This window comes from Lutjanus erythropterus, chromosome 8 (genome assembly GCF_056507025.1).
Source record: "Lutjanus erythropterus isolate fLutEry1 chromosome 8, fLutEry1.hap2, whole genome shotgun sequence".
Lineage (NCBI taxonomy): Eukaryota > Metazoa > Chordata > Actinopteri > Lutjaniformes > Lutjanidae > Lutjanus > Lutjanus erythropterus.
In genome coordinates this window covers 9521048-9530972 of record NC_139324.1, presented here as the reverse complement: position 1 = coordinate 9530972, position 9925 = coordinate 9521048, and the positions used below count along the sequence as shown (strand labels likewise).

General features: G+C 37.2%; 1 long non-coding RNA gene across 1 annotated transcript; it reads right to left on the bottom strand.

Moving 5' to 3' along the window:
• Positions 1–1032: 1032 nt before the first annotated feature.
• LOC146322450 (uncharacterized) lies at positions 1033–1798 on the bottom strand. The gene is made up of 3 exons (XR_014771267.1): positions 1472–1798; positions 1188–1233; positions 1033–1090 (listed from the first exon to the last, which is right to left on the bottom strand). It is a non-coding gene; the product is annotated as an uncharacterized LOC146322450 (long non-coding RNA).
• Between the last annotated feature and the right edge of the window lie 8127 nt (positions 1799–9925).

Genomic DNA, 9925 nt, shown 5'->3' with positions numbered 1-9925 from the left:
GTTAATTTGTGCAGAATGTAATGTTCCTGTCCATTTTTCCTGTCATTTCTGCATTTTCTTATATTATCTTGTAATTCAAAACACACACACTTATATACACACTCTTAAATACTTGAAGGAAGGCCATCTTATTGTTTTTATTTCCTCTAATCAGGAAAAGAAATCAGGTGGAATTAACAGGCTCGCTCATTATATTTCATGAGTAAAACAATATACTCATTTAAAATGCATTATAAAAGGTGTATGACGGATATTAATCTTACATTTTTTTCCCACAAGCTTATATTTAGCGACCCAAATAAAATCTCCTGTGATCCATCATTTTCGCTTTATAGATCTTAAATGTTTAAATGATTATCAAAATGACTGCAAATAAGATCAAATGAAAAAGAGAATAAAGAGGCAATGCACTGAAGAGTTTACTTGCATTTATTATAAGCTGAAGGCAGTTTAATGTTGTTTATGACAACAGAATGAATATAATCAGTCAGACAGCTAAACTTGATGTTTAATTTGCATTTATTAATGAAATACTTGAAAAGAAAAGAAAAGAAAAGAAAAGAAAAGAAAAGAAAAGAAAAGAAAAGAAAAGAAAGATTTTGGTGGTCAAATTAATTGATTATGATAGTCAAAGGTAGCAGGATGAAGGTCTCCAGGCTGCAGCTTATGTTGTTTGTCTTCCCATCCAGACATCTTCATCTGGTCAGAGTTGCTGGTGCTGGAGCTGCAGGAGGACTACAGCAGAGACAAAAATGTTCATACAAATTACTTATTTTAGACTGAGGACTTGTTGACTTTTTAATATGCATTAAATGTAGCTATTATTCTTGTCACTGGACTATGGTTACTTTGGTACAACAGAGATTCAATGATTCACATTTTACATTTATCAATAAATCAAATGAATCTTACGTTCATTGCCCAGGATTCTAGCATCCAAACCCAAAACTAAACCCTGGTACAGAGAATCCAAAACTTGGCCCACAGACAGGAACACATGGAGGAGGACAGACTGGAGGGCAGATCACAGGAGGAGGACAGGTCGGAGGACAATACGTAGGAGGGCATGGTGGAAGGCAGTATGATGGTCCTAATCAAAGAAAAAAAAAGGAGGGGGAGGTCAGTTTTTGCTCCTTAAAATTAAAAGCATGAGATAAAAAGGAGAATTAAAAAAACAAGTTATTCACCTGGGTTACACCCGTACATTTTTGAATTTCAGACAAGGTCCAAACCCTGAAATGAAAGAAGCCACTTAATTACACTCTAGTCCGCTTTTACATAAGAAATTTAATATATAAAGCAGTGTCATAAAGCCATCAGTATTTCTCACTGATAAACAACATGATAATAAAATAATGCAATACAGTTGACAAAGTACATATATCATATGTATATGGTGATTAATCTATCATTACACAGATACATGCATATTTTATGACAGTTATGCCCAGATATCTTCAAGTGAACTTACTGTGAGCTGGAGAGCAGATCAATAGACTCAGCAGTGAACTGGCTCTGCTTTTATAGTGAATGAAGCCACACCTCAGCTAGAAACAGTCCAGTCCCCATCATCAGGGGCTGGCAAGTAACAGTACGCTTCCTGTCAGCCATTGCTAGCTAGTTGCTAGCTGCTGACACAGGATTCGTTGGATATGTCAGAGAGTGAAGCAGGAAGGATGCGAGCGAGACTAAACTCAGCTGTAGTGATTGTTTAACAGTCAAGAAAACAAATCCCATGATCCCACGCCATTTCAGATGGCGTCAAACTACTTTTGTCTTTTGTTATTGTTTTAATGTGAGTGACGGGAGAATTTATTGTGCCTTTTACTTTTGGCTGCTCTGTAATTCTGTAACCCGGTAGTTCTCAGGCAGGGGGTGTGGATTCTAAAGGCGGTCGCAAGATAATTTATATTTGTGGAGAATAAAATAACATATTGTGGTAGCACAGTAGGAGAGCCAGGAAGCATCTCTCAGTAACGTCAGCCCCTTAAATATATTCAACATGAGGGAAAACAGTACAGATGAACTGTACTGTAACAACCACCTGTTTTAAGCAATGATTAAAAATGTAAACAGTAATAGACAATTATAAACATAAACCATGATGCTCAAAACAGACACAAAGACAGACTAAAATTAACATAAAATAGCAAAGCTAAACTACTCAGTTCAGAAATCAAGATGGGAAATGATTGCTGTATTTTAGGTTGCCTTAACAAAACATTATATTGTTTGTTCAGTCAGATGACTCACGTTTAAGAATGTTTATTGCAGCGGCAGAACATAGTTAGAGTTTTGCATCTAAGTTCCGACCTCATCATTCCTCGCAGATAATGTTTACATAGAGATATAGAGGAGTGATGAAGACATATCTTGGACCTCCTGTTGGAGCCTGCAGGTGGATGCTGGGGTGGTGATGGAGCAGCGATGGCACTGACAAGCACAGGGAGAGATGGGAGGATTTAACAGTTTAAATAGACCACCAGATTGGAAGGGTGCGTTCAATATGTACTACAGTGTCAGGCGTGTTACATGTGATTGTGGTGCAGCTCGAGTTGACTGCCTGAACTAGCTTGCAGGCGTCGCTACCGTTAGCTGAAAGTTAGGTTACTTAGTTAGCTTACTCATGATGGCTCAGCACAGAAGCTTTAATTTCTGCTTATTATAGAAAAACCTGTTGGCCAAATTCATGGAGCGATATAGTAAAATAATAGAAGATAGTATATTGTTTAACAAAAGGTTACATTGTTTTCTAGCCAGCAAAAAAGTTAACAAAAGGTATCAATCTGTTTGCTAGCTAGCTAAAAAATTATAGCCCACTGAAAAGTTATCAAAATATTACACAGTTTGGGAGCAAGCTACACAGTTGATAAACATTACATTGTTTGCTATAGCTAGCTAAAAAGTGAGAGAACCTAGTAAGCCTAATCATGATAGCTCAACAGAGAAGCTCTAATTTCTCATCCTTTGAGAAAGTCTTGTTGGCCAAATGAATGAAACAATATGGCCAAATAATGGAAGATTTAAAAAAAAAAAAAAAGGACAACAGAACAGTAAGGAAGAAAGAGACTGACAGACAGTTTGAATGGATCAGCTTCATGCTTCATGGAACTCAACTGGGTTTAGTTTGTCCCTTAAATTCCATTAAAGGAACGTGACTATTTTACTCAATCCATCTGAGAAAAAAAAAATAATAATAATAATTTATTTTAATTTAATTTTAGCTTGGTTTAGCGTTAAAGTATTAAACTGAGGTTTAAAGAGAGGTTTACATTTAATCTTGCTTAATTTTAAAATAGTTCATAGTTCAGTAAAAAAAACTCCAAACTCCAGAACAGGTGCTCATGTGAGAAATGATAGGTGGAAAAAAACAGAAGACATTAGGCGTATCCCAGCACATCCGCCCCAAGATGACTTTTCATGCAATGATAAGAAGAACTGTTTTTTCGTTAGAATTTCCCTAAAAGCCACTCTGTGAATCACTTATCTGACCTTTTGAGATGTCAACATGCACTGGTACATGGTTGGTCCCTCCCTTCCGGCCTTACGGGAGCATCTGTCCAGGATTCCACGCAACATCTGTTAAGTCAGTTTTCAAGCTTTCAAGATTCAGTTTTGTCTTTGCTGAAAGAGGTTTTGTAGCCAGTTCAGCCAGTAATTTACCATGGTTTAGATATCCACGTCAAATGGTTAGGTATAACTGTGTGTCATCAGCATAAAATATGATAACATAAAATCTTTTTTCATATTATGTGGCTTAAAGGCAACATGAACAAACTGAAATGCAGTGGACCCGATAACGAGCCCTGAGGGATCCCACATATGATGTCAACTCTCCTAGATGTAAAACTCCCCAGAGAATGAGATGTGAAAGTCATTCTACCTATATGAACAAACCAGAAAGACATTTCCGCTGCTCAGGTCTTTCAAATAGTATGTTGTGATCAACTCTATTGTCACTATTTACTTGTAGATCATTGATCACCTTGAGAAGAGCTGTTTGAGGAGTGTTGTTTTGTTAAGCGTAAAATCCTGATGGAGAGGTATCATGTAGCTTACTCTTCTGACGGTTTCAGGACAGGGGGTGTTACACACTGTACAGGTTGTAAAAGCCCCTCGAGGCAAATTGTGATTTGTGATTTTGGGCTACACAAATAAAATTTGACTTGACTTGACCATCCCACAGGTACAGTAGCATCTCACTTACACAGTTTCTGAGCAGTATTAAAAGACATATCTTAACATTATGCTGTTATAGCATACTTGGCAGTACTTATTTAGGCACTAAGACATTCAGGTGTACTTAACATCAAAACTGTGTAATATTAAAGCTGCAGTAGGTAGAAAGCCTGAAAATGGTTGATTTTTGAGTCTCATCTGAGTTAGGTTTTGTTTTCTCTGCCCTGAGCCCCTTGTACCAGATGAGCACAAGCACAAAGTATTTTCCTGACGCAATCACTAGCAAGCCGCTACTGGAATACACCGGTCCATTTTGCTCAATTTTGAGTTATGTTCGAGTCACAGGTAAGAAAAACTTATTTCACAATCCACAAAAACCTATTGTGAATAACTGTGAGCATATGAACTAACAGCAAATACTATTTATGTTAGTGTTGGCAAAAGCAGTCGCTCAATGTAAATAAGAAATGGCCAGCTAATGTTAGTGTCTCGTTTAGTGTGTGATTGGCATAAACACACATTTGAAATTCTATAAGGCCACACAGGTGTTTGTCATAATCTGAAAACATGTTACCTTGCACTTATAACATATATTACTAACAGAGCAGCGCAGATTCCAGGGATGTTTATGTCCTGGAGCAGCAGCCAGAGTCCAGTGGATGAGCAGAGGGAGGGACGATGATGACAGTGTCAGTGTCATGAGACAAGGGGAGACAGACTCTTTACCAGGGTATCAGGTGTCATCTGCCCAGTCGTTAACCTCTTCCACATTGATTTTGTCGGCATTTAAATCCAGCGATGTCATACTAGGCACAATAAAATAATATGCACATTACTAATACTGATACAAGTATATAAGAACTGGGCATGAAGGGTATACTTGAATAAATGGAAAATATACCTTGCATCAAGTTGCTGCAGTGATGCATCCTCATTGTTGCTGGAGTCCGGCTCTGCTACTCCAACAACAGAAAAGTCATCATCTCTGAAACTGAAATGAACCAGAGATGATATCTGTCTTGATAAGTTCAACTGATGATTCACCCTTTCACTCAATTTAAGGTGAAGACAACAATAGAAATGGCTAATTGGACCAATTCTGCTTTCACAATAGCAAACAAAAACAAGTTATACTCATCAGTCAGATAGAGATCCACTCAAAACACTTGACTCTGCTGGGTCAGGCAGTCCGCCACTATATCTACCCTTCTTTGGCATAGAGGTTAACCTCATTTTGTCATAACTGCAAGAAACACACACACACAATACCATTATAGTTTTTGATAATGCATGTCATTACAAGGGACTATATGTCAAACAACACTTAAATTCTGATAGATAAGATTAGCTTAACACATTGTGTCAAATATTACAGGGTTATTCATTTAGCAGCTTACCTGTCCAAAAGAAGAGTGGCCCGTTCTGAATCCAGCTTCAGGCCTAGACTATCCCGCAGATCTCTCCTTTTCTGGAATTTAACGTGGGTTTTGTTCCTTTTGTTGTCAGAGTCTTTTTTAGAGTCTCTCTTATCTAATTCTGTCTTCCTTATTTTGGTTTGTTTACAGTGTAGGCAGTTGTAGCCAGTACTGGAATAGCTACTCTCCCTGCAGCACTGTCCGCCATCGCCTCTTCCTCTCCACTTCCGCCGAAGGCACGGAAACGCACATCTGTATAAGTAGAACAGCCGCAGTGGTCTGAGTTGACCTGTGATCGGTTAAAGTCACGGCCAGTTTCTTTACAGGCTGAAAACAGAGCCAGGATGAGGTGCAGAAACCTGAAAGATTTTTATTATTAAATTATTTTTCAATTATAACAAAACAATGTTGCCTACTGGAGCTTTAACAACAAAAATAAAACAGATTTCTGATCCACAATTATTTTTTCACACAAATAGATACCTGAGATTTGAAACAGAAGGCAAAATGGCCTCTTGCGTATGTGCATGCAGGGGGGTTTCCCCCTCAGTACCTGTGACTGTGGTTGGATCGTGGCTGACCAACAGCTGAGGGCCTGAAGTCAGTGATGCTGCTGCAGGAGCTCTGTCTCTCCTTTAGCCAGCCAGTCACCTCAGAGCGCCTGTATGATGCTGTCAATGTGGTGAGTCTGCAGTGAATAAATGACTGGAAGACTAACTGATGTCTGCTTTTATCAAGTGTCTTTATGTAATGAGGGCACAGACATATAACTCCATCTTTTATCTATTTATCTTTTATGAAAAGCTCAAGAGGTTACATTTTGACAGCATCACTGGTTTAAAGGAATAGTTTGACAGTTTGGGAAAAGTGCTTATGAACTTATCCAGAGAGTTGGGCGAGAAGACTGATTCCTATTTTAATGCCTGAGCATAAATATGGAGCTACAGCCAAGAAGTTAGCTTAGCTTGGCACAAAAATAACACTCATTAATGAATATGTTTTGTTTAATCAATGCACATACAGAAATCAGACTCAGAGTGTTTCTTCTTTGGCGATAAGTTAATTGTCAACCCCATCCTGTCATTACCCATCTAAAGCATTTCACTGCCAGATGTGTTCAGTCCTAAAACATGACTTACTGTGTATTATTACACAAAATACTATAATTATTAAGTCCATGACTAATAATTAACAATAAGACATCATATAAAGATTCACTTGATTGACTTCTTTGCAATTTCATAATAACAGCGTCATGTTGGCGCCTGAATTAACTCTCAGCTTTGTAACCCAGTTCATTGAAGGAGTCCCACTGTTACTCAACCTTCCAAAAGGACAAAAAGGGACACAAAGACCCAAACACTGACGTAACATCTCTGTCGCCTTTCAACATTCAAAGGGTGAAAGATCTTTCCTATTTTGCTCTGCAGATGTTGCAATATTATCGTCATTTCAATAGGAAACGGTGAGGAGCCTACTGTAACTTCATGTTTCTCCGTTAAAAAGATGACGAAGTTGTGAAATGTGATGTACTGTGTGAAATCCATGTCTCTCTGTATCCGTCTATGTCTGTCGGTCTGTCAGTCACTCTATCTCAAAATCCAATAGGTTTAATGGAATGACAAATAATAACAAAAGATATAATTGCCAAAGCTGCATACAAATAATACAAATACAAATAACGGATGATGATTAGGTTTAGATTTCCTTTCAAAACAATTCACAGTAACTATATTATTTGATATCTAAAATTTGAAGAAAAGTTTTTATCAAATTAATTATGAACTTTGTTTGTTGTTAGGGTTAGGGGTTAGTGATTGTTGTTTAGGTGTGTGAGAGCAGAAAGAAGCGGAAATGATTTTTAGGAGCATGATACCAATATTTCATTTTTTAAATATCACTGTTATTGTTAGTAGTGGTACAAATACACATTTACAAACCAACGGAACCAAAGTGCTTGATAAACACAAAAACATACACACACACACAAAAAAAACCCACATGCACAAACATGCACATATACATGGAAGTGATCACATGATCCCGGCAAAGTGTAAGCCTGGAGGGGATAATTATTGACTGTTCTGCATGTTTCATCTGTTTTCCTCATTAAAGGGTTTCATGAGGGGAGTTTTGCCTCATGCAAATCAAGGGTCTTAGGATAGCTGGTAACACCTGAGTTCACCCTGCCCTTTCATAACTACGTGGCTGCTTTGAAAAAGCTCTGTTAGTTTTTTACCCTTTGACCACGAATGGTGTCTCTGACACACCTGAGTTTTGGAAGTGGAGGTAAAGGTGTGGTCGTGGGGAATGTTTAGAGATGACTGACACCTAAAACTTGACTTGAGACTTGATAATAATAATAATAATAATAATAATAATAATAATAATAATAATAATAATAATTATTATTATTATTATTATTATTATTATAATAACAACAACAATAATAATAATAATAACAACAACAACAACAACAATAATAATAATAATAATAATAATAAATTAATAAAGCAATAATTAATTGCTTGATTAATACAAAGTAAGCCAAAAAACGGACAGCCACACACACACACACACATCTAAAAATGCTGTAACTAAAAGGTTCTAAAAGGTTCTGCATTTTGAGTGTGTTACAACACACAGAAAAGGACACAATCATACTCCCACACCGTGTTCTCAGTGACAGGAAGGCACGGAAACCGTTAAAGCTATGTTTCAAGTTCATGGTTCATCTACAGGGTGGAGGTGATAAAGGGTTATATTGTGTTTTTTACCCAAAGAGCTTTACAAGGTTTTACAAGGGTCTTGTGCCCGAGGACACTTAAGGTGGGGATCGAAACAACATCCCTGTGATCAGTGGACGACCCGCTCCACCTCCTGAGCCACAGCCACCCCCCCGAGTTCAAGTCTGAGGTACAAGTCACCCCCTTGGTGCCCCATTTAAAAAAAAAATGGTGCAAAAGTGCCATCTGAGATTCCTCTATGGTAGATAAAACGGATAAAGTGCCCTCTAAGGTGCCCTACATCCTAGAAAATTAGTTGGCCTCTATGTGCCTCTGAATGGTTAAATAATTAATTATTCCCCATGTGTTTTTATTACAGAGGTGTATTAGTTATTTTACTTTACATAACAAAAAACTTATAATCTGAACCAGGGATTGGAATTGTTTCACCATAAATGCATCTGGACTTTGAGCATGCTGGTGCACCACCACATACAGCTGGTGCCTTTTTAAAAAAATAGTTTTTATTGAATGATAGAAAATAAATCAAAACAAAACTATTTGATAAATCAATTAATCATGTAGTCATTTTTCATGCAAAATTCAAAGCTTTCCTTTTGTCCCAGCCACTCAAATGTGGAGGATCTGATGTTTTAGAGTGTTGGTTATATATAACAGTCTATTTAGACCTCAGGTTGAGGGAAAATACTGTACAAAAGACTTTTTTTTAACCTCTTATTAATTTTCAATCTATCTTTTAGACAAAAATGAAAAATATCACACCTTGAAAGGCAAAGGTCAACTTGTACGTATATAAACAAATACAATCACACAAAGAACAATTATACAGTCGGATTCCATTTTTTGCATTTAAAGGAACAATTTAGTCCAACATTGAAAATATACATTTTTCCCTGGCCTTTAGTGCTATTTATCCATCTTGATGATTTTTTTTATGTGAGTTGCAGGGTTTTGGAGATACTGGACAAAAGGAGAGAGAGAGATTTCAGCCTTCCCTCCAATATAATGAGTCTAAATGGGACTCGACTTATGATGCTCAAAGCACCAAAAGTATACATTTAGAAAACACTGAAAACCAGTGAATTGTTAGTATGTATGAAATCTTTTTTAAGTGTTGAATTAAATTGTTAAAAAAAATGTTGCAACATCTCAAGTGTAAGTTTCCTCATCTCAAAAAAAAAAAATAAATAAAGAAAGAAATTGGTTGGAGTTGAGGCTCTGCCCCTCATGATGGGGACTGGAGTATAAAAGCAGAGCCAGTTCACTGCTGAGTCTATCGATCTGCTCGCCAGCTCACAGTAAGTTTGCTAGAAGGTTGACTCTACTGATGTGAGACGTGATGTGGTTTTATGATATAATTATCACAAGTTGAATGATGCTGCATCTATATTTTCAGTGAAGTTATTTTTTTTCTCCACAGCCTCCACTTCACTCATCTCAGGGTTTGGACCTCACCTGAAAATCCAAAATGTACAACACAGGTAAATCAGTTGTAAACTCACTTGTTGTAACTGTCTTTTGTTCATTCCCCGTCCTTTTTTGTCAAACTTTCTTTCAGAAAATTTAAGGAGCAAAAATTGGCAG